This window comes from Canis lupus, chromosome 36 (genome assembly GCF_048164855.1).
Source record: "Canis lupus baileyi chromosome 36, mCanLup2.hap1, whole genome shotgun sequence".
Taxonomy (NCBI): Eukaryota; Metazoa; Chordata; class Mammalia; order Carnivora; family Canidae; genus Canis; species Canis lupus.
The window spans coordinates 22662368-22684868 of record NC_132873.1 but is presented as its reverse complement, the minus strand read 5'-3'; the positions used below and the strand labels follow the sequence as shown (position 1 = coordinate 22684868).

At 34.6% G+C, this 22501-nt stretch overlaps 2 long non-coding RNA genes across 4 annotated transcripts in view; both read right to left on the bottom strand.

The window, feature by feature from the left end:
• The window catches only part of LOC140625284 (uncharacterized), a 400415-nt gene that overhangs the window by 74441 nt on the left and 303473 nt on the right, over window positions 1-22501 (bottom strand). For all 3 annotated transcript variants that reach the window (XR_012024636.1, XR_012024635.1, XR_012024637.1), the window contains one exon: window positions 18156-18273. This is a non-coding gene — a long non-coding RNA (uncharacterized lncRNA). The remainder of the gene's footprint in view (window positions 1-18155; window positions 18274-22501) is intronic.
• Window positions 3041-4805, bottom strand: LOC140625286 (uncharacterized). Its single transcript, XR_012024641.1, has 2 exons — window positions 4617-4805; window positions 3041-3260 (listed from the first exon to the last, which is right to left on the bottom strand). It is a non-coding gene; the product is annotated as an uncharacterized lncRNA (long non-coding RNA).

The following is a 22501-nucleotide window of genomic DNA, read 5'->3' as shown; positions in this document are numbered from 1 at the left end:
TGCATGCATTGTGATATCACTCTGCATACGTCGGCCACTAATAACTTATTTATTTATAAACTCTGTGGCTGCAGGAGGACTGGTAAAGGCCCTAGAAGACACATTTTACATATCAACTCGATTATTGGCAATCAGGCATTACTTAGAGCCATTGTTTAAACAAATGCCTTTGTTTTATCAGATCCTACAAGTGCATGAAATAGAAGTGATATGTTATATTTCTCATATTTCGCCTTGAGGTTTTTATGAAACCTTAAAAAAGAGAGTATATAGGAAAGAGATTGTACATTTTACAATTACAAGTACTTGATCTAAAAAAAAAAGTCGTATGGCCTAAGATTAATGCAAAAATATTATGGACTGAGATTTAAACCAAATTGGTTGTGTATGCATTTACTTATCACCCAGTAGGCATGGCAAAACTCCATCTTATTATGTTTAAAAGTATAAATCTCAAATTTGTACGTCATATGGATGGAATGTATCCAGCAATAAATATGCAGTTTAGAGGAACCTTTGCAATGCTGTAGAATAATTTGGACAGCTGGTGTTATTGGTTGATCTACAAGGTTTTTGGTGTTCTTATCAATCTGCTCTTTTACACTTAATTTAAATTTAGTATAAATATTCACTGTCAAAAAAATTAAATTGGGGGAGAATGATCTCACATTTTAACTCAGGATATAAAACCAAAATATTAGCAGAGGAAGTACATGGGTAGGTGAGTTTTTGTGGTTCAAACGATATGGAGACAAAGGAAGTGGTAATTTGTTTTGGTTTACGCAGACTTAGACGCAGTTCTAAATGAAAAGAATAAAATCCTGCTACTTGCCAGTTCCGTGGTATACATGCTCTTTTTATTAGAAAAACTTGTTAGATTACTAATAACACGTGACATTTGTTGAGTCCTCCCTCAAAGCATTCCCACAGATTATCTCACAACAGCTTTAGGAGATTAGAAGTAATTATATGTGGCAAAGGCAGGGTATGGTAGGTAATTTGGAGTGTTATAAACCAATCTTGGATTTATCCAGGTAGAGGAAGAAAGATTTTACTCTGTTACCTTTCATGTTGGAGAACATGGACCCTTTGCAGCATAATAGGATCTGTAGTTTAAGAATGATTTATGCAATCCACACTAAGTGGTTCTATCCCTTTTGTATTCCCTGGGTAGGTATTATTATTATTTGAGCTAGAGTTATGCTGGTGTGATTTCTGCAGCCCTGAGGGACTATCTTCATAAAACCCGAATCATATTGTTTGCTTTTTCCACCCAACACAACAATGTCCATCTATGTGGCCAAGGTCATATTAGACTTAACCCTACATCTGAGACTCTAACTTAATTGTGTTTCATTCCTTCTTCAAACAAGGCAGCATTTCTCAAGTGATTGCATTTCTAAAGTGATTGCAAAATATACCCATAGAGACAACAAAAGAACACGGCCTGAGCATATTTTGCATACATTCTGTCAAGCGTAAAGAAAGAATCATTATTTGGCCACTTGGAACACAGAGAAACCTAATACAGGATTGTATCCAATGTATAAAAGGGAAATCCAAGAGAAATTTTCTCAATATTATCCATCAAATAACAAATGAAAAGCAAGATATTTGCAAACATGGGAGCAAGTAGAAATATGGGAGGCCACCTCAGGAACTTAGGAAAGTGAGGTAGCACACAGAGCTAGAGAGCATGGAAAGCTTTCATCTGTTATAAGTAAGAGAAGTTTCAAATTATCAAATTACCAATTATTAAAACAAAGAAAGGTAAAAACTCTTCAAGCAGAGGGAGACTGGAATAGAATGTCAGTTCTACTCATACGCTAACACAAAAATATCTATAGTTTCCCCCTACACTTTACTAAATATATCACTGACACATCACTCAGCTCCAAACTGAGTTGATATGTCACAATAGTGTAAACAGTGAATATTTATCTAATTGAAGTTACAATTGGGAGAATGGGTGAATGGGTGGGGAGATGAGGGGAGTGCATGAGTAGTAGGCAGTAGGAGACTGGGGATGCTAAATGCTGAACAGTATATACTTTTCCCATAGTGAGAGATCAATAGATAATGTCTACAATAGAAAAATCAAGAATCTGAATCATTTAGAGGAAACAATTGGCACAATAACAATTTATCATAACTCTGGAGTTGTTCAAGCACAGAGAATATTTATATTTTTAATTTACTGTCTTTAATGATTCAGAATTTTAAGAGTAGTTTTAAACAAAAATGAGTTATCCTTCTTTCTAATTCTGACAAAATAAAGTGATATTGATCCATATATTAAATAATGAAAATTTGAAAAGTAACTGAAAACAGGCCAACGCCTATAAGATACCACCTTGGCCAAGCTAACCATAAAGCCTGCATGGTCATTACAGAACGATAGAAGATGCTGGGAGAGAAAAACGACATAATGAGTTATTAAAGAACTCAGCTCTTTTTGAAAAATATTATTTACACATTATGAACAAATAAAATAAAGGATTTTTAGTCTATCCCCCCCCCACACACACAAACCCCTAAAAAATTGGTGTCACTCTTTGGAGCCTATTTCTAAATCATATATCTTATTTTGTATAATACTTTTATTTCATCTAAATTCTCTGATTTTTTGCTTTATATAATGGTATCTCTTGCTTGACCAGATGGCAGTGAATCAGCCAATAATCACGGAAGGCACATCGTAATATATTAACATCCTAATGAATTATCGCAGATCTGTTTCCAAAAGTCACAATCAATAATAAAAATACAGAGTTGACCTGGAAACAAGATTGCAAGATTTGAAAACATCCTGGTATGTCATTCTTTTCTTCCATCTGTAATAGACACTTCCTTTGCTTACCCAGTTTCCATTACCAGTATTTCCCTAAGTAAAACTTAACATTTGTTCAGGTAATCACCTCTCCCTCACATAGCCCACCTCTTCCTCACATAGCCCAAGTGGCTCATGAGAAGCTGGGCCACCTTCCACTCCAGAGGTAGGACTGGTTGTTTCAATGGCAATCACTCAGCCAGTAATTAGTTTATAAATGGGTACATGACTTATTTTTAATCAATGAAACACAAGAAACAATTTGCTGGAAAGTTGTTGGAAACTTTCCTGGAAGTCAAAGAAAGTTCTTCATCATTCTTCTGGCAGAGTAATAGGATCTCTGTTTCTTCTCTCGTGTCAAAGATGAACAACACATTAAGAGGCTCTTACTGCTCTTGGCAGTTACCTAATCTCCAGGAAGTTAACTAGCCTTAGGATGAAGCCAAAGCAGAATAAATGGATGAGAATGTGCCTTGATGGTAACACTGGACCACTGAATGAATCAATCTATAGGCTGCCCACAATGTATTTCCTATTAACATGTGCTAATGGTTTCTTATAAGCCATTCTTAATTGGGTTTTCTATTTTATATATATAATAGAATGCTAACTAAATTCAAACTGATAATTCTTAGAATCATTAAACACGGTAAACTCAAAAGTAACTCAACTTTAATCTTTTTCTCATTTTATATAATTCCGGAATTTCAAGCTCAAATAAACCATGAAAAATGCCACTCCTGTGTGTGTGCATGCACCTACACATACACACACAGTGTGACAAATGTGTACATGTATGTGTTGTGTGGTGTGACTGTGCAATGTAAGACAGTGGAGCATCCAGAATTGAGTGAGAGTATTTTGGAGCTAATATGGCAACCAACAAGGGAAGGTACCATCAATGACAGAAGATTGTCAGGCAGGCAACAGGGATAGTGTGGGGGTGTGGAGAGCTGGTTTGAGGAAAGGCTTGTAAACAGAAACTCATGCATACTATAGAGACCCTATTACTATTTGATACATTAGTATGTTTGCCCAGTGTGAAGTTTCAAGCAATTTATAAATAAAATTATGATAATTCATTATCTACTTTTTTATTTTCACATTTTAAATTTTCTAAGATAGAAATTTCAATAAAGAATAAAGAATCATATAATTCTATAAAGTTTGCTATGAAAATGTATACTTCTCCAAGTTTCCTTCCCATGTACTGTTCTCTAGAGGCAGCCATTTTTGTTTCTTTTGGCTGGTTCTTTAAATAATTCAAAATATTTAATTTTCCATTTTAGACATTATCTATTGAATCGTATCATGTGAGAAGTTAAAGGTTTAGTTTCCTTTACTCTTACCACACATGTGCTCCTTATCACTCCCCCACTTTATCCTCCCAATAAAGCAATATTATAATTTTAATGAGATTAACATTCAGTATTAACACCATTGTAATATATAACCTCAACTCAGATTTGAATCACATACTACTGGTATGCTGATAAACTGATTCTCTGGAAAGAAAAAAGTCCTGATTTGTTGTTTGCTGATTTCAATAGTATAAATACTCCTGCCTCAACTAATTTCAAATTACTGACTTAAGGTCTTAAAATCTGAAACAGATGGGCATATTAAATTCCCTTTGGGTTAATAATTGTCATGTTTGTATTTGCTACATTTTCTATGTACTTATAAATTATGAAACAACAAACTCCCCATGAAACTCCCTTCTCAAAATGTATAGACATATCATATATTATATTAATTTTATGTTTTTGAAAAAGCGTTCTGGCACCTTCTCTTCTGGTTGCCTTCGATGCTTGGTACTCCAGTACCCTGGGATCTCCCTTCACTAATTTCCTGAGAATTGTCTTTCCCATCTTGGATCCCTTGTTTCCTGGATCCAGTGTTATGGACTGAATGTTTGTGTCTCTCCAAAACCCATGTGTTGAAACCCCAACCCTCAGTGTTATGTATGAGGAGGTAAGCCTTTACGGGTGATTAAATCACAAGGGTAGAACCCTTTTGAGATTAGTGATGTAATAAAGGAGACCATAGAGAACTCCTTCACCCCTTCCACCATGTGAGGGGTTGCAATAAAAGAAGGGCATCTGCAAACAAGAAAGCGGGTTCTCAACCAGAACCGAATCTGCTAGCACTTTGATCTTGGACTTTCTGGTTTCTACAATTGTGAGAAATAAGTTTGCTGTTTAAGTCACCTAGTCAATGGCACTTTGTTACAGTAGCCTGAGCTAAGACACCATGTCTTCTTTCTTTGTTTACTGCCTCATTTTGGTGGAGAACTTCTCCAGTAGCTTCTTAAGAAACTTTCTGAGACTTCGCATATCTAGAAATGTCTTTACCTTTACACTTGATTGATATTAGTGACTACATGACTCCAGATTGGAAGTAATTTTTTCCAGAATGTTGAAAGCTCGGATTCATTTTGTTTTAGCTTTCAATGTGGGCATTCAGAAGCCCTATGGCATTCTGATTCATGATCCTTTGCACATGATTTATTTTTCCTGTATTGAAAATTCTCAGCACTTTGTCCAAAGTACATATGTTTTTTAGGATTAGAATGCATTCAGGTATCACTCTAGTAGCTTTAGTTCCACTTGTACTCCAATATGGTTTTATGAGTAGGAGAAAAATGCATGGAATACTGAATACCCTGGAAGCAATATGACAGCCTATCATCTGAATGTGCCCACAAGGGTGTAACATATATAAATATGTATGCTAATCTGGGAGAAAAAACATCTCCATAAGGAATTGATGAAAGTTTTCATTAATTCTATATTGTGCGTATGGTAGAGGTTGGGCGGGAGGGGGGGGAGGACTAAAGGAGGGAAAGGGAAAAATAGCTTGGACTAGAAAAGGGAAAAAATGACTTTTCTGCTTGACCTTGAAGAATGGGCAGTTTAAAAGTACTGGTAATGGATTTGTATTACAGAGAAGGATAAAGAGAAAAACAAAATGATTCCTAACTCTATCTCACAGAGAAGTTCTCTTGGTGTTTTAAGTACTACTAACAATAAAAATAATACATGAGCAAGGACAGCAACCCCGTGTGGTCATAAGGGGATACTATGAAAGTAAGATTCCTCTCCTTCAAAATGCTGTCTCACATGTCATTGGTTTTCAGTTATTCTCCTGAATTAAGTTAATTGCATATGGAAACTATAAAAAAAATTATCAAAGTTATCAAGTTAGAATAGTATCTTGCCCTTGCTTAATAAATAACAATGTCTTCCATATCACCTTCTATAGACCTCCTCCTTTTTCTTTAATGACTACATGGTATTCCATTGTGCTGACAAAGGTTCAGGAAACTATGGCCTGCAAGCCAAATCTGACCCCTGCTTGGTTTTGTATTGTTCATGAACTAAAAATGTTTTTGTTTATTGGGGTATTTTTTTTTTGCATTTTCAAATAATTAAAGTAAAAAGAGTACCATTTCTATGACATAGGAAAATTACACGAAATTCAAATTCCAGCATCTGTAAATAAGTTTCACTGGAACATAGCCAGGCTCATTCATCTTATGTACTGTCTGTGGCTGCTTTTGCACTATAGCAGAGTTAAACAGTTGTGACAGACACTGTAGAGCCTGCAAAGCCTAAAATATTTACTCTCTGGTCCTTTACAGGAAAAGTTTGCTGATCTCTGGTATAGACTATTTACTTCATTTAACTCAACATTTTGGACTCAGAGAATTTCTAATTCTATGAGTGAAGGGAGTAAAAGTGGCAGCATGAGCAGAGATAAAAAAGACACAAATATGGCAAATCATCAACTAGATGCTCAATGAGTGATCTGGTTAGGAGAGCAATGAGAAACAGAGCAAGAAGGAGATAGGTTGTGGCCGTGTCATGCCATCATTAGAATGCCAGGTAGAGGAAATCTGCCATTCATCTGGCAGTAAGTCAAGAACTACTGACGACTTTGAGCAGGAGTGGGGAATAGCATAAACAGGATCTATTTTAGGAGATTAATCTGGCCATTCAATATGGAATTAATGTAGAAGGTATTGCCAACAGGTAAGGAAATCATTTTAGGATTATTTCAGAAATCCATAAAAAGGGTCACGAATTCATGTGAAGATGTAAATGTACCCTTGAAAATAATTTCCACAGTTCTGAAAATCAAGGAAAGGTGTCTGTGTTTCTGTATGTGAAGCTGTTTAAAAAACACTGAGAATTATTTCTTTCTATTAGAAAAAATATTAAAGTATATCTCACCACTGAAGTTTTGGTCCACTCTCTTTCAGTATACCCAGCTATAATTTTTTAATGTGTTTTCCATGCAGCAAACAACCCAAGAAACTAATTGAGTCATACACTAGTTGCTGAATTAAGCTGGAGTATGGTATCTGATTATTTCTTAATGTATTACTTATAATCTTAAGGCTCAAAAATATGGCAATGTAAGACATACAAGATTGTCTGTTATTTCAAAGGCAAATGTGAAGTACTCATTATAATCTGGTTAAAAATCCTAAATAGCAAGAATGCTGGTCTTCTAGACGGAGTAATTCTAATTAACCTTATAAAAATAAGATTTGTACAGTATGTGGAAAATTAAGGATATAAACAACCATTAAAAGAAAAGCCTAATTACATTATAATAATTATGTTCAACGGACACAATAGGCAATAGTCACATAGCAGTACCATATTTTAAATGCCATCATAAATAATATAAAATGTTAATGTTATATTGTGCTATTATTCAAAATAATATTTTAAATTACCTTTAAACATCGAAATAAGTTGCTCTATTAACAAAGGGATCTGAATGTGTACTCTGTAGCTACAGAGTAGGCTGGACATCAAGCTAAATTATACTAGGAAATGAACAAATAAAATAAAAAGTTAGTATTTATAGCAGGATTTTATATGTATCACTGTGTTTAGGGTTGGAGCAATAACAAGAAGAAGAAAAATAATATTTGGTTCAGTTTTGCTTAGAAGGGTTTTATTTTTCTAAATAAAATAATTTGCCATTCATAATTGGCTGTTCTAGTGATAAAAGTAAGCATAGTGGTTTAGAATATAAACTCCAGAGACAAGAAAAATTGAATTCCAAATTGTGTGATTTGGACAAGTTCCTTAACTACATCAATCCTCAGATCCCTCATCTACTATGATGATAATATCTACCCTGAATTTAAAGGGTTGTTGGTAGGTTTATATGTGTTATGTGTACTTGCCATTGTAAGAACACTAAGTATTAAATAAGTGACAATTGTTATTTTTAATGTAATTATTACTTCCCATCTTAAGTTTTATCCTTTGATGATTGCATCTTAGGGTATAAGAAGATGGAAGAGAAAACTGAAAATCAAGAGTAACAAGATAATAATTACTTCCCTCCCTCTCCCCACCAACCTACTCAAGCACTGGCTTAGGAGAAATGTTAACATTAAGTCCTTTATTACTGTGGTTCATGGCCTTTGATGGGTATTTAAAAAGCATGTTATAGAAGCTGTTCTCAGTGGGTCCCTATCTAAGGGGCGACTCTAAACTCACCAGAATCACTAAATTTGTAATGTCTCATCTTCATCCTTACTAGAAGCCCTTGCAAATGTGACACTATCAGAAACATCTGATTTACATATTTCTCTGAGGCAACCTTCCCAATGTGCTGCTATATTTAGTGGTCTATTTACAAGCTTAAGGAGCCATGTTTCCTAAAACATAGTATCTCCATAAATAGATGGAGAAGTACTTGTGTACAAATTTTGACAACTAGCCCTACCTTGCATATTCTGCTTTACAGTATTTATTTACTTATTTACAGAATTAATTGCTTTATATAAATGGTGTTTCCTAAAAAAAAAAAAAAAAAAAAAAAAAAAAAAACACCTTCTTTATTTAGCACATACTATTATACTAGTCCCTACCTCAAAGATGGTATTTTTCTTTTATGTTATTATATTGTAGTAATTATCCTCATATATATATTTTTTAATTTCAGATGAACTGTGTGGTCAGTAGAAAAATTTCTTGGTTGTATAAAAGATATACAGGGAAATGGATACATGACCAGTTAAAATGAAGACCTCAGTGAAAATAGTTGTTTAGTCAGAACCACTCCAACTCTTGAGTGCTGATTTGCTTTGCCCTAAATAGTATATGCTTTGCTGATTGGTACGAAAGAGTAACTCACATGACTAAGAACAAATCTAGCCAGCTATCTATCCTCCATATCTTGACATGGTCTTGTTTCTCTGTTCTGGCATCCAGTATGGCAGAAACTGTTATGAATTGATAAATATAAGGTGAGTTTTTTTTTTAATTACTTGATTCCCCAAGTCAAGTTTTAGTGCTACAGACAGAAGTAGAAAACAAAATGGAGTGAGGGGAAGGGTTGCTTGTTTTTTAAGAAATGAATGCTGAATTTATAAACTAATCATAAAGAACAGAAGAATGCCAAACTCCATGACAGCTCTCCAAGTTACCCTGTTCAAAATACATACATGAAAAGAATGATTAAATCAGGAACCTGTTGTAATCCATACAAATGCCTTATCAAATAAGGAATACAATTTAGTCAGGGTGAAATTTCAATTGTTTGTGGCTTGAGTACATACGCACAGGATAATAAATTCTACATGGGTATGTGACTAAGAAAAAAAGTTAAGCAGCTGTAAAGTGAAGCAATAAGAGATAAAGTCAATGGTCTACAAAATTGATCTTTACCACAAGTAAAACCTGGTTGATAAATTTTGAGGAGTTCGATCATTTGTTTGTTTTCTCCATAAATGTGAAGTCAACAGGAGAAGCAGCATCAGCTGACCACATTGCTACAGAGAGATTTTCTTAAGAACTGAAAAGTCATAGAGGAGAAGGATGAGAATAAGGAAAAGGTCTTGAAAGCAGATGAAACTGATCTATAATGCAAGAAAATTCCTTCAAGAAGATTCATATCCAAGAATGAGAAGTAGGGGTAAGATATCAGGTAGCCGTGGGCAGACCTATGTATATTTGATGGTAACCCAGCTAGCTTTAAGATTAAGTTATATTTATTCTATCATAAAATCTCCAGGACACCGGGTGCAAGAAAGCATTGTTCTGTGCAATATATACTTAAGCAAAGAAAAATCCAGGAGCAGGGCAAGACCAGCTGCATTGTGTCTAATAATGTTGGTGCTCTAGTGGTATTCCTACATTTGCAATGTTTCAAAGTCTCAGCTGATAGCCTTTGCAAATGTAAAGGGTCTACTGTATTTACCTTGAAATATATTTGTCATACAGTAAAAAAAAAAAATCTAGGGTTGCTTTCAGATGGTACATTGCTTACATTTAATTGATTTCATTCTTAAGATATAAACATATTTAGCTAAGTCTATTTGTTACTCCAATTTGAACCAGATACATTAAGCATAGCTCTCTGAAAGAGATACTCATTAACTTCAAGTCAAATTGAAATCTCATTTATAAATGTGCAATGCTCTCAGATTCCATGATCTAAGTGAGTGGCAATAGGTAAACAAGTATTTTTAGGAATATGTTTTAAAAGAAACCTAATCTTTATTTCCTAAGGAGTGCACAGAGTTATTTAAGGTGGCCACAAATTCCTCCCAGATCTCTACTCAAATTGTTATTAATTACTAGAATGTAATGGCATAAAAAAGAGAGGTTGAAATGAAGTCTTAGGATATGAGATCTACAGATTCAATTGTGTAATGAACATTTACTCCACCAAGTGTGTTGCTAGTGTTTCATATTAAGAAAAAGGAATCATGTAGTGGATTATATATCTCGAGAACCCTGATTAAATGTTTTTCATACATATTTTCAAAAAGTTGCATCTTCTTTGTTAGTGAACAATGATCTGATTTATTTCACTGTCTCAGTGTGATTTGCCACAATTGTGATTTGCCACTACTATGTGATTTACATAGTAGTAAATACATTGACTTAATTTTTTTAAAAAATTATTCCTTAATGGCACAAGTGACTTAGCAATAAATATACTTTTTATTAAAAATGTGTTTCCATTGTAACATGTTAAGATGTCACTCTTTGTGATGATGTAGAACATACAAGTTAATAGTTGAAGGCTACTGGAACAATTGTATATGAATAGGGGATAACTGAAACATGGAAGGGCAGATAAAATGCCTTATAATGTCAAAAGTTGATCTCTGAAAGAATGACTTCTTTGACATGTTCTTGATAGCTCCATTACTTAATGAGACATTGCCTCAGAAACTTAATGGGCATCACATTGGTTGTACGACTTTGCAATGGTAACATACTTGTACCACCTTGGCAAATACCACTGGACTTTATTTTTGTTGCCTTTTCCTCTGTGGTTTTGTTTGTTGAGTTAGATAGTTGGGATAGATAGTTAGAAGGACTTCAAATGCCAGCTAACATATTTGTTTTTGTGCATGAGTCTAACATCATTAGAAATTATTGATTTCACCTGATGACTAAATAAGATAGTCAAGATATAATTCATCTCGAAATAAGTATTTACCTATGAAAAATCATCCAAATGATTGTTTTAGTGTATGTATGAATGAATGTGCTTTGGCAGATCTTAAAATACTGCTGCTTTATATTCTACATTTTTAGGAATAATGTTTCCCTTTTCAATATTTCAAAATGATGTCATTGAGGTTAAACTTCATCTTTCTTTTTTTATTTTTATTTTTGTTTTGTTTTTTTTTAATTATTTTATTTTTTAATCTTCATCTTTTAATTTATGACTAGGATGAGAGCTCCATGAGAACAAGACTTTGTTCCATTACATGCTGCGACCCAGGGCCTTAAACAGTGCCTGGAACATAGAAGGCATTCGACTGAATCAATAGTTGCTTTGGGGCTATATGATCAGTATAGCTGTAGAGATTTTAATATGCTTTTTCCTGGCCATATGGCAAGATCCTTTGTAAAAGCCTATGAAAATTGTAGATTAGAGTTTGCACTTGCTTTTAAAGTAATATCAGGAGCTAGAGTCTAGGTTTTATTTTCATCACTTTTCTGAAATTGCTATTGCCATTAATAGACAAATACTTACATTTAACTTTGGTCCTCATTCTAATCAAATTCATTTCACCTGCTGATAATCTACATCAACCCTTCCATCTTAAAACTCTACCTTTTTTTTTTTTTTTTTTAAATTCTCTCTGGTTCTCCTCCTGCTTTTGCAAATTCTTGGCTGACTCCTTCTCTGTAGGTCCTAGAAGGGGTAATCTCTAGGTAATTAGTCTTTTATTTATTCTTCCCTCTTATAAGTTTTATCTAAAGCATCTTATTAAGTTTCATGTTTTCAAGGGCCATCTCCATGTTCCTGATTCTTCAATCTCTACTTCAAATCATTTCTTTCTTAAATTACAAACTGATACTTTTATGCAAATGTTCACATGCACTTCAAACTTTATGTTCAAAATAAACTCATTCTCTTCCTCCTCAAACATATTATCACTCTTTTATTCTTTATTTTAATTGTTTTGTAAATGAGTTGGGTTTTGACTGAAAACTTTTTTATTATGTTGGGATGAATGACACAGAAGGGATGCATCTGATGTTCATTGTGATGTCAAGGGGAAAAAAGTCTTTCCCAGTGAATAAAGTTAATTTTTTCTTTAATTTTTAAGATTGAAAATTTTGGACTACTTTATGTGCTAATAATGGGATATCTGGGGTAAGTGGCAGAGTGACTCACAGGATCTCATTTCCAAAGACAAACATAATGAAAGGAAGTAGATGTAAGGGCAAACAATCCATTGGCAGCACTCAAACAACAGAAATGGCGCATGTGAGAAACACATCTTTAAAAGCTGGCCCCTCTGTGTAAAAGAGGAAGACTGTATCAGTCAAGATAAACCAGGTCTTGTCGAGAAGGCCCTAAATTTAAAAATGTTCACTAGTCACTCACATAGTCTGTTCCAAATTAGCTGATTCTCAGCTCAGCTTCTTTCTACAGGTCAATTTAGCATTCCACATTGTTTCAATCCTGTAAACCTATATATTAACACATGCTCTCTTATTTGTCGCAGCAGGGGAAGGAAGGACTAGATAATTAAGAACTAGAAATTAAAGCACCCAGAAGCAGCATACACTATTTCTGCTAATATTTTACTAGTCAAATTAAGGCATTTGGCTCTATCTATAAAGAAATGGGGAATACAATCCATCCATGTGCTCAGAAGTAGAAAAGAGTTGGATACAGTGAACAGTAGTAATATGTGCCACAATAAATTTCCAGGGAAGAAAGCACAATTCTACTTCTGCTTTTCCAAAAGCATTCAGGAAGGGGAAGAAAGCATTTAGTGGGGAGAAAGGAGAAGTGAAAACACTAAGCTTGGCAAATGTTCAATAACATCCCCACAGTCTTAGTTCTGGAATGCATGTCTCACCTGCCACCATGCTGAGGTAATAAATGAGGAAAAATGATAAAATCTCACCCTGTGTCTTCCCCAGATAAAAGGCAGATAAGGAAATGAGAACTAAGCCTTATCTAGAACTATCAGAAAGACAAATAAGAAATTAAATATTATTATAAAAATTGCTAAAGATGGCCTAGAGAGAAAAGCAGATAGGGTACCATAGAATAGCATACTACCCACAAAGCAGGAAGTTCCCTGGTTAAATTCTGTAAGATTTGCCTAGCATTTCTGCCCTTTATCTGGAAGAGGAGTGGGAGAGTTTTCTGGGCAGAAACTAGTATTACAGGATGGAAAAATGGCCTATAAGAACTTGTTCTGCTGGATATTAAGTAGCAATAACGCCAGGCACAAGGAACTGGCCTCATGGGAGTCTGGAGGGGAATCATTTTGTCTACTTTTACCACTACCTCTTTCCAAATCCTCCAGATCTGATCACTAGAAGGCAACAGATCCACTCAAAATTAGAACAGTTTTATGGTAATAAATTTCAAATCTCACATAAAAGGAAAAAAAATTCTTTGAAAAACACTAATTGACCCCAAAACAAGAAATTAGCCCTATATCTTTTGAAGAAACTGAATACACTATATTTTTTTAATCTTACCAAAAAAAACCTTAAAATTAGCTGATGTCAACAGTAAATTCTATTAGGTATTTAAGGAAGAAACAATACCAGGCTTACACAAATTCTTTCAGAAAATAGAGGTAAAGAGAAAATACCTTATAAATAGTTTTAGGAGGCCAGTATAATATAAAAATTTGCTGGAAGCATTGTAAAAAAAATGAATTTACAGGTCAATATCCCTCAGAAACATGGATCCAAAAGTACTTAACAAAATATTAGTAGGTTAAATCCATCAATATGCAAAAAGGATAATATAGCATGATCAAGTAGGGTTTATCCTACAAACGTCAGGTAGGTTTAACACATGAAAATAATACTAAGGGAATAAAGGACAAAAGCCATGTGATCATGTCAGTAGAAAGAGAAGAGCATTTGACAAAATTCAACACGTGTCCGCTACAAACAAATAAACAAGCAAAACTAAGTATTAACTAGGAATAAAAAAGAATTTCCTCAACTTGGTAAAGGTCATCTTCAAGGAAATCTATGGCTAGTATCATACTTAATGGTGAAATATTTTATACTTCCTCCTAAAACTGAGAATAAGTTAAGCATGGGAAAAAATGGTTAGAACTGCTTTTATTCTTAGATGGTATTGTTGTTTATGTAGAAAATCAATTGCAATTCAATAAACCAGTGGCAAACAGTTGAAATATGAAATGAAATCCCTTTGCAATAATGTCAAAAATATGAAATAGGAAAGTATTTAACAAAAGATATTCAAGAGGCTCTACATTAAAAACTATCAAAATATTACTGATGGAATTTAAAGACAACCAAAAAAAATGAAGATATGTACCATGTTCCTGGATTGGCAGATCAATACTGGTCTGATGTAGATCATTAAATAGCATTGTACCAATGTTAATTTCCTGGTTTTGAACACTGGTACTATGGTGATGTAAGATGTTAGCATTAGCAGAAGCTGGGTTGAAAGATACTTGAGAACTCTCCGATGTTTCTGTGAATTGCCTGTAACACTAAAAGCATTTAAAAATCTCAAAAATAAAATTAAATGTCTATTATCTCCAAACTTATTATAGATTCAATATTTTCTAATTACAATTCCATTAGAAATTTTTGCAGGAATTAACAAGCTGATTCTAAAATTTACATGAAGTGCAAAGGGCTTATAATGTCCAAACAATCCTGAAAAAAGGAACAGAGTTAAGAATTCCCATTTTAATCAAGGTTTGCTGTAAAACTACAGTAATCAATAGAGTGGTACTGCCATCTGGATAGACAAATAGATGAATGGAGAGGAGAGAGTCCAGAAATAAATCCACATTTATACAGTTATTTGTTTTTTGATAAAGGCAACAAAGTAATCCAAAAGAGAAAAACATATGTTTAGCAAATAGTGCTGAAATAACCGGTTACTGATACAGAAAAAAAGAACCTCAAACTCCTAACTTATATCATACACAAAAATAAATTTGAGATGGATAAAGATTGAAACATAAAGCTAAAACCATAAAGCTTTTCAAGGAAAACATGAAGAAAGCTTCATGACTTGGAAGTAGGCAAAGATTTCTAAGATAGCAATAACCATAAAAAGAAATAATTGCTAATTTAGACATTATCAAACTTTGAAAACATCATTATATGAAATAATGCACAGACTCTGAAAAAAATTCACAAAATATGTATCTGACAAAAATAGTATCTAGGAAATAGAAGTTCTATAAAACAAGAGACAACCCAATGATAAATGTGCAAAATATTTGAACAGTTATACAAATTAGCCAATAAGCATGTGAAACATTCTGTCCTTCATTTGTTACCAGAGAATTTTTTTCTAAACTACAATGAAATACCAATACACACTACCCCAAGGATAGCTAAAATTGAAAAGAGTGAAAAACTCCAAATATAGTAAGAAAGTAGAGGAATTAAAACTCATCTATTACAGATAACAATGCCAACAACCATTTTGGAGAAAAAAAAAATCTGGCAGTTTCTTATAAAATTAAACTACATACCTGATGACTAGCAATTCAATTCCCATTTACTCTAGAGAAATGAAAACATTAACAAAAACCTTGTATAAGAATATTTATAGCACCTTTACTCATAATTGTCAAAAACTGGAGAGTGCCCAGGTGGCTAGGAGAATGAATAAACTAGTGTGGTATATGCACATAGGAGAACATTATCCAGTGGGGGAGAAAAAAAAGGAAAAGCAGTGCCACAGACAAAACATGAATGAATCTCAGAAATACTATCCTAAGTAAGTTAAGGAGAATGTATATAAATGGGCATATGTCACATAAGTCCAACTACATGAAATTCAAAAACTGCAAAAGCTACTCTATGGAGGAAGAATTCAAACAGTGTGGTTTCCATTGGGAGTTTAACAGCAGGAATTGGGAAGGTACATGAGAGATTTTTCTAGGGCAATGGCAATATTTTGCTTTGTTTGTTTGCTTGTTTTTTAGTAACCTCTACACCCAGCCTGGGGCTTGAACTCACAACCCTAAGATCAAGAGTCACATGCTCTTTTGAGTGAGCCAGACAAGGTATCCTCAGTATTATGTTTTTTTTTTTTTTGCTTCTGTTTTTTAAGATTTTATTTAATCTATGAGAGAGAGAGAGAGAGAAAGAGAGAGAGAGACAGGCAGAGGGAGAAGCAGGCTCCATGCAGGGAGCCCGATGCGGGACTGAATCCGGGGTCTCCAGGGTCCGGCCCTGGGCAGAAGGCGGCACTAAACCACTGAGCCGCGGGGGCTGCCCACTATTATGTTTTGATACTGGTTTGAGTTACACAGATGTATGCATTTACCAAAATGTACAGTATATTTACATAAGATTTATGTATTTTGCTGTTTGTAAATTTTACTGTAATTATCGAATCCTTGTTAATGATATGCATAATGAAACATTTAGAAAAAATTACCTAATGTCTGAATTTAACTTGAAATGCATAATTTGAAATAAGATTATCAATTTAACTTGAAATGCATAATTTGAAATAAGAAAGATTATCAAATGGGTAATGAATAGAAAGATAGTATGTGGGACACCAGGATGGCTCAGCGGTTGGGCACCTGCCTTTGGCTCAGGTTGTGATCTTGGGATTCGGGATCGAATCCCACATCAGGCTCCCTGCGAAGAGCCTGCTTCTCCCTCTGGCTGTGTCTCTGCCTCTCTCTTAGTCTGTGTCTCTCATGAATAAATAAATCTTTAAAAAAAAAAAAAAAGAAAGATGAGTATGTGATAAAGGATATATAACTATCTGTCATTAATTGCATCTAGGAAGTGAGTATATGGCTGTTTACTGTAAAGTTCTTTTCAGCATTGATGGATCTTTAAAATTATTCTTTAAAATCTGGGAACTTAAAAGAATCATCTATAGTTGGGTAGTTTCAGTAACTGGTGACTTAAAAGTATACTCCAATATTATGTCAGTGTAATTTATGAAAACGCTCTGACCGAGGAGGAGCACAGTAAGCAGAGGCTCAGCGAAGCTACTGAAAAGTCCCATCAGTGAACAACAATGATCAGTATCTAGATTTGGAATATCAAGACACAGCTCAAAGTGAGGTGCTGGCAAATGCCTCTCCCTTCCTCTTCTTCCCTCTCTTCCTCCACTTTCTATTTGCACTTGCAAGTAGGCTCCTGGGTCAAGCCAAAGAGACAAGTCAGATGGAAAAGTTAATTTATTTGCAAGGACAAGAATTAGGGGGCGGGGCGGGGGGCACAAGGAATAGCAAGGTGCCAGCACCTTTTGTCAGCATGTGCAATCATTTAAAATATCATGTTAAAAAAAGTAGGTTATGATGGTTCCCTAGGGTTAAATGATCCAGAGTAATAGGGAAGGAGAATTTCTCTCTTGACAGCCAGCTTACCCTTCGCTCCTGACATTTACTTACTACTCACCCTACTAACAAAACTTATTGTCCTGATTAAGTTAAAAGTTTATTCCCAGGACTTCTTAAATTACTGTTGATTGTTTTCATGTATCTACCTTGCCTGAACTATTTAACACAATTCAAAGGTGATAGGTTAAAGAAAGAGAGAGAGAGAGAGAGAGAGAGAGAGAGAGGTCTGAAGAGAGACTTAGGTCTGAATAGATAAGATTTTTGTTTGCTTGTGGTTTTACAATTAAATTTTATATATCTGTATCTGGTGATCTATTCAGTTTGTGGATAAGGCAAGGGTTCAGAGAGATATGAGGAAATTTCAAATTTGCCATTGTTGCACATAACCCAAATTAAAAAAAAAAAAAAAAGTGGCAAGATTTCCCCACGATTGAGCAATAAACACAGGAGAAACTGTAATGGAAGCTCATAAAAAGTTACCCTGGGAATGAAGAGAATGAAGTTCTAGAACAAATCAGTCATAGATCTTCAGTAAATCACTGAATTCCTTGGAGTCTCTGATTTTCTGAGGCCCAAACACATTTGGCACACACGGAATCTAGGGTTAATGTCCAAAAGGGTGGGAACCAAAGGTTAGAGTTTATTAGAAAGAGGATGTTCCTACTAGAAACTTGAATTATTGCACAGAAGGAGTAAATAATTAAACCAATGGTCTCTTTAGAATAACATCAGTGCTATAACATACTATGGTATATTAACAATAAACCAATCAAGCAATGAAACAAACAGGAGCTGTATGAAAGCAGAGAGGATGAGGACTTTTTTTTTTTATTGTCCAAATTCCTTCCCCCAAAATAAAGTGGATTTCTTTAACCCATTGGATACTAGACATCTAACTTAATAACTTATTGTTGAGCACTCAGGCTTGATTTCTAGCTTAGAGACCCTCTTAACCACTCACTTCAAAAGCTCACCTCAAATTCATCTGAACTGCATAAAGATTTCAGTAGGAATCACCGCCTTACCCCTTGGGGACAGAGTCGATAAGTGTTCCACAAAGGCAACCAACTCAAATCCAAGTCTCTAAAGAGTGATCATTTATTTGAGTCATGTCTGCTGGAATTTGTGATTCAGCTATGGTTAAGGGAAGCTGAGTGGTCAACCAACATGCTTACCCTCATTAAGTCTTTGAACCAGCATCTTGATTTATTATATAAATTTACTTGAGAAGTTAGACAAATCATAAATAACTTGAATGCTTTCATTTAAAATACTTAGTAACCTAATTCAGCAATAATTTATGATACATTTTTAACTAACCATAATATAAACATGAAGGAAAGTAATTCTCTCATACCTCTGGCTTGTTAGAAAGTCATTCTATTTTCTACTCTGTCCCAATTTGCTGTATTCAATTGATTTATGGAACCTAATCTTTAGGGTGAAAAAAAAAAAAAAAGAAACTTAACACCAGAGGAGGATATACTAGTGGGATTATGGAACTTCCTTTTGCTTCAAAAAAGAATTCTTGCTGAAGCCTGGTCTAATGTGATGATTAATTTTACAGAGCTGTCCCTGACCGATGTCACTATAGCAATGAAAATAAACTATGAGACTAGGATTCAGCCAGAGGGGAAAAGTTCATTAAGAAATAAAAGTAGGGACAAAATTGCTCATTAAAGTGGCTAACCAGGGTTGTTTTATGAGAAGATGGGTTAAAAAAAATAATAGAGGGTTGCAATGTATTTTAAAGCGATGAATTCAAATGTGACTCATAAATTCCGGTTTCAATAAAATTCTGTGGAACATAACAGTTTAGTTCCATGGAAAAAAAGGATAGTTAGTGGACCCTATTATAATATTTGAAGTATTCTAACATGAAACCTGACTTGCCCGCAACGGCAAGAAGTAGACCATTAACTTCAGAATTGTCAGAAAGAGAGAAAGAAAGAAAGAAAGAAAGAAGGAAAGTAAAAAGAGAAAAAGAAAGAGAAAGAAAGAAGAGAAAATGAAAGAAAAAGAAAAAAGAAAGAAAAGGACAGAAAGGGAGAAAAGGAACATAATTATTTTCTTAGCCTTGGGTCTGGTCCAAGGAGAAGAAATTCCCACTTATGATGCCTCTATCTAAATTTGAATGCAACAATTTTTTTCAAGAAAACTGGATATCATTTTTAGCAGCTTCTAGCACTTCAATGAGCTCTGAAGGAGCTACTTTAAGAATGATTTGGTCCATTAGAAACTAGTCAACACATGTAAGAGTTGGATCCTTCCTTAGCTACAGATGTTTAAAAATAGTGCTACATCTTCCTGTGGTTCTCCCTCATGCAAAGCTAGCCAGGTAGGTAGATAGATTGATAGAGATATCCTAGATGTAGAAGGCTGTCAGATACATAAAGCATGTGTGATATGTAGATACTGGTTTTCAACATTTCCATTATTTTTTCTTATAGAAAACTGATGAGCACATTTCAAAATGGGAGTTAAAGCTTTGTATTTCAGTGTCTTTTAACGAGGACAGCAATATAGCCAAGTGCAGCTGCTTTCTGCCAAAATGCAATCTGACATTTGGAAGAGTTTTGTATGGAGAAGCCAGGAGTCTAAGAAATCAGGTATGTACAATAATGCTCCAGATTAGCCAGTCTAGCCAGTTTGGAAATAAATTGATTATTCACTAAGCATTATTGTTTTCCCATCCTGGACCCAGCATTGTGTTGGGTGATAGGAAAGTTTCTGTCCCAGAAGCTTCTGGTATAGCAGAGAGATATGGGAGGGAAAAAACTTACCATTAAAGAATTGGTAAATATTTTTTAAGAATTGGTAAAGAAAGCAATAAAGCTTTACTTTTACAAAGCAGACACTAAAGTTTGGAAAGAAATTTTGGTGCGCTGTAGGACATTTGGGGAAACTTCATTCATAAAGTAAAATTGAAATGGGGCTTCCCTATCGGGCCACAGTAGGGAAGAGATAAATTCAGAAAGCTTTTGGTTTGAGGCTAGTTCTGGTCTCTAGCAAGAGTTATGTTTGTCAAACCAATTGGGCAAACACAAAAGCATATAAGAGGGAAGAGTCTAAGTAAAGTGGATTCAACATATGCAATTAATAGGATAAAGGTTAAGCAGCTAATGACACATTCATGGCAGTTGCTATGTATTAAATATTTACTCTGTGCAAGACTACTATATTACAAATATCACAAGCACTGAGTCATTTACTTTTTATAAAAACTTTATAAAGTGTATATTACCGCCCATTTTAGAGATGAGAATACAAAAGTTAGTGAAGACTAAGAAACTTGCTCAAAAACACAACTAAAAAGTGATTGAGCCACAGTTCAAGAGCAGAATAATCTGGGCTCTCTAGTAATAGTAGGGCAGGAATATAAGAGAAAAGTCAGGATAGAGTAGAGACTGCCAGAAGAAAGACTAAGACTGTTCTGGGGCAAAAGAAAGGAGATTCAGCATGATTCGCTTTTCTGAGAAGGTTTGGGAGAGGTGGTTAAGGACCAGATCTAATCCCATTAATAATAGAGCTGAGCCTAAGGAAAAAATTATTTTGTCAATTAGCCCATTTTATCTCACTGACTCTACTTTTGAGCTATTTTCTTTGTTAAAAGTTTTATTGTTTTCTTTGTGTTATCTTGCAAATTAATTATATATGTATATATATTTTTTTTTTTTTTTTTCTCAGTTGAGCTTCATTGTGAAAATGACACTGGATTTAAATCAGAAACCCTGGTTGGAAGCTTTGTTGGTCACTGGTTGCTTGTCTGGGTTTATCTTGGGCACGACTCCCTTCCTAAGGCCCCTTCCAGCTTGCTACATTATTACTACATTCCATGCCAACCACAGTTGCCTAATATTAACTGATTGTGCCACTTTTGAATTACTGCCTGGGAAGCAGGACCTACTGATTTTATTTCTTTTATTACCCATGACCCCACAGAAAGGCAGATTGGCTAGGAAAAATAAATAAATAATGTGGGCTAGTAAATGCTTTTGGTGCTTACTTACCCTCAATCTTTTGCTCACCCCTCTTTATCCTCACAGTCTCAATCCCAATTCCCATCTATTTTGGTTTCGGCTGATTATATTGTTCTTTTATTTAATTTTTCCCTTGCATTTTCCATTCACTTAGAATAGGATCCCACATTAAATGAGGCTCCAGGCTCACTTAAGGATGCATTTTGCAAACTAAATAAAATAAAATCATCAGTAAATTCCAAATGCTTTATTATGCTCCTCTACATACGTACAAATTCCAGTAGGGCTTTAGTTATGAAAACAATTCTAAGACAAGCATTCCAGATGCAATTAATAATTTTTTTCTAACCATGCCATTTATTCTAAGTGTATTAGAAGGCTCTAATATATTCAACTTTGGGGAAAAAATATTTAGAGACAACTTGGGCAGATGGAAGCCAAACCAGAATTTTTTTTAAAGATTTTATTTATTTATTTATTCATAAGAGCCAGAGAGAGAGAGAGAGAGAGAGAGAGGCAGAGACACAGAGACACAAGCAGAAGGAGAAGCAGGCTGCATGCAGGAAGCCCGATGCGGGACTTGATCCCAAATCCTGGAATCACACCCTGAGCCAAAGGCAGATGCTCAACTGCTGGACCACCCAGGCGTCCCCAAACCAGAACTTATTATAAATTTCTTAGTATATAAGAAAATGCTGAAATAAGGATAAGCCAAGATCTAGCAAAGAAAACACAGAGTTGTGAGATAAATGGTTTTGTAACTTCCAAGTCACCTGATCTGAAGTTCTGACATCAAAAATTATGCTATAAGAAAGAGATTTCAACACTTACACTGTCAAATCTCTT